General features: G+C 45.1%; 1 pseudogene; it reads right to left on the bottom strand.

The window, feature by feature from the left end:
* Nucleotides 1-399: 399 nt before the first annotated feature.
* LOC121138512 lies at nt 400-2,873 on the bottom strand (annotated as a pseudogene).
* Nucleotides 2,874-2,997: the final 124 nt, after the last annotated feature.

Here is a 2,997-nt window from a genome sequence, read left to right as displayed (position 1 = left end):
AAGGTGATTGCTATTATGTTAATTATAATCTAGTTTTATTAATAGAAACTTAGGATTTAATAATGTTTGATAAATTGTTCAAATCTCTTAGAAGTTCATGGATTAATATTTCTTAAAGTCTGATATGTTTTAAGAATGAATATTTTATAAGTATCAAGTTATGTGTGTGTGTAGTAGCATCCAACCCTACCAGCTAATTTGTGATGGCGTCAACACCATAGGGAACATACATAAAACTTTCAGCCCTCCTTCTCCCTAGGTGATGATTAGTTTGTTGGGATAATCATCCTTAACTGAAATCTGGAGCAGTGCAGCAGGTATAGCTAACCCTTGAGTGTGTGAGCATCAAGAATCTGAACAGATTTGAATAAAATCACCTATGTTGCCTTTCTTTTTTTTTTTGAATGAATATAAAGAGTTTATTCGGTGCGTATTTGGGTATACAACAACAAATATTAAACAACTTTTTTAACTTTTGTGCACAGGGCAGAAAACTGCCTGTACATGCTATGTCCACTTTTGGAACACAGATTTTAAAAATTATTAATGCACAAAATCTTACATATCATGCAACTCTATGCCAAGATTCCAACTTTCTTCCATGCAACAGATATGAAGATCTAAATGGAAACCTAGCTAAGTCTTAAACACTTTTCCAGTAGCAAGTATAATATATGTTGATTAGGGGGAACCTGTCTTAACATTTCCTTGTACACAATACAATGTTCACGTGCCAAATACAACAACAGGGGGACTTGTACATGTACAGATGAGACAGTTCTTATTTGAACAACACAAAAGACGACACCACTGTTCCACAGTTCACGTTTTTTACACAAGAAGCCACAACAATAGATTAACATGATACACGAATGGAATTAAGAGAAATCTACACTTGAGGATAATCTTGATTTAACTTATCTTTACTGACCAGAATGACAATACAACTCAATTTCTACGCACAAAGTACAGCACAAGAATTTGACCAGAATGCTACAGTTCTAATTAACAACAAAAAAAAAGAGAGAGAAAGAGAAAGGGACGTGGGAGGGAGAGAGGTAGGAAGGGAGGGAGAGGAAAATCTGTAAGAACACTGTTATCTTGAGCCTGAGATGCCAATTCAGAATCAACCTTGAATTTGGTTGATTTGGATTAAGTGACAGAGTCAATAGAACCATTGGATTTCAGAAACCACACAATTTCACTATATTAAAGAGTACACTTGAATCAAGCATAGATAGAACACATTAAGCCAAGAAAACAACACAGTTCACAGATTTTGTTTGCCCTACAAAACATTTAAGCAGTTAATTTTATTTATTTTTTTAAAGAATAGTTGTGGTCTTTTAAATTTTCTTGGTTGGGAAACAAATTGACCAGCATTAGTGCTGTGAAATATTTTTGCTGTGTTATCCCCAAAGTATAGGTGAGATCATGAGAAAATTTGGCAGTCCTTCTTCCAGATGTAGTTCATCAATAATGCTTGGCTTTGTTTTGAGCAAGCTCAATCTAAATTATGGGGCTTTAGTATGGATTATAACAAGGTCTAATGGCAGATAGAATAGGGAACTCTGCCTGCGTGTTTGGTAAACCTCACTGATAAGTTTTAACTTTTGGATGAAGGACTGCTAGAAGAATTCAACAGCACCTGGAGGTAAGGTTCTGTTATAGAGCCCTTGTTTTGCCCTCACTGGCTACGTTGATTCATTGTGGCTCATGGATTTGCCTCCATTCAGCACACCGGAGACGCTTCTGCTCTTGGTTGGGTCCCACTTCCAGATCGGGAGAACTCCACAAGATCATGCAGAGACAGCTCCTTATACATGGCCACTTTTAGTGGTTTGGGCAGAAAGTGTGCTGCGGGCTTGTTCTTCTTCACGTGGTTGCCTTTCATGATCTCTCCTTCTTTGTTCAGGCCCAGATAGCACCCTCGGCCTGACTGCTGCTGACGGTAAATCATCGATGAGTATGTCACATAATAATTTTCAAACACCGATTCTTTGAATTTGCACTCGGGTGTGAAATGCTCTGAGGTGTACAAGTATCCCTCGCAGTTCATTGCCAAATACAGCTTGGTTTGAACTCCTTGAATAGCCACCACTCGAAGACCCACAGGGATGAGGTTGAACAGAGTGTAAGTGCTGTCCTCGTCTTTGGTGCCATCAATGGTTCCATCTGCCTGCAGTTGCAAGTGGTAGCCTTGTAGGCTGTATAGTTTGGTAACTATACCCTTAAGCTGAGGCTCTGGTCTCCTTCTGCGTCTCTTCTTGGAGCCAAAGAGTTTGACCCAGGAAAAGACATTTAACTTGTTTTTGTCGCAGCTGGTCTTGCCTTTACTGGGGCTGCTGACACACTTGAAGGCATTGGATTTCTCGCGCTCGCAGGCTTGTCTCTTTTGCCGGATGAGAGAGCTGGCGATAGCCGCCGCCATGGCCACGACGCCCACCACCACCACTTCTTTGGGGGCCCCTCTCTGCCTTCGCCTCCTCGCTCCTCCGCTGCTGCGCTGCCACCGGCTCGCGCCCCCGCCGCCTGGGTTTCCTTAGCCTGCGCTGGCTTGGCCCGGGCTTCTGGGCACTGGGGCTTCAGTCGAGGAGGGGGCTCAGCATGCCGTCCAAGCTCCTCTGACGGTGGTCCGGCTCCCACGCGGGCTCTGGCAGCCTTGGTCCGAACCGACGCCACAGCCCCGAGCCGGGATCGCAGGCGAGCCAGGCAGGAGGCAGAGAGCTGCGCTTGTGACTGCGTGCGCTCGGCCCCTGAGCCCCGAGGACACTGTGCAAGTCCAAGCGGCTCGGGCGGGTCGGAGTTTCGTGGCACCCCCCGCCCTGTGCCGAGCGGAGGGGGCCGGAGGAGGGAGGTGGGCGGGCGGAGGGAGAGCGCGCGGGCGGGAGAGGGGCCGCGGGCACGGGCAGGCTGGCGGCCGGCGCAAGGAGGGAGGAGGCAGCCTTTCTTTCTACAAGGATTTAAAACAGTTTCTGATAGTCTGCATTAATCAAC

This window comes from Mesocricetus auratus, unplaced genomic scaffold (assembly GCF_017639785.1).
Source record: "Mesocricetus auratus isolate SY011 unplaced genomic scaffold, BCM_Maur_2.0 contig_9205_pilon_obj, whole genome shotgun sequence".
NCBI classification, from domain to species: domain Eukaryota; kingdom Metazoa; phylum Chordata; class Mammalia; order Rodentia; family Cricetidae; genus Mesocricetus; species Mesocricetus auratus.
The sequence above is the reverse complement of the archived record's forward strand: the minus strand, read 5'-3'. Positions and strand labels throughout refer to the sequence as shown.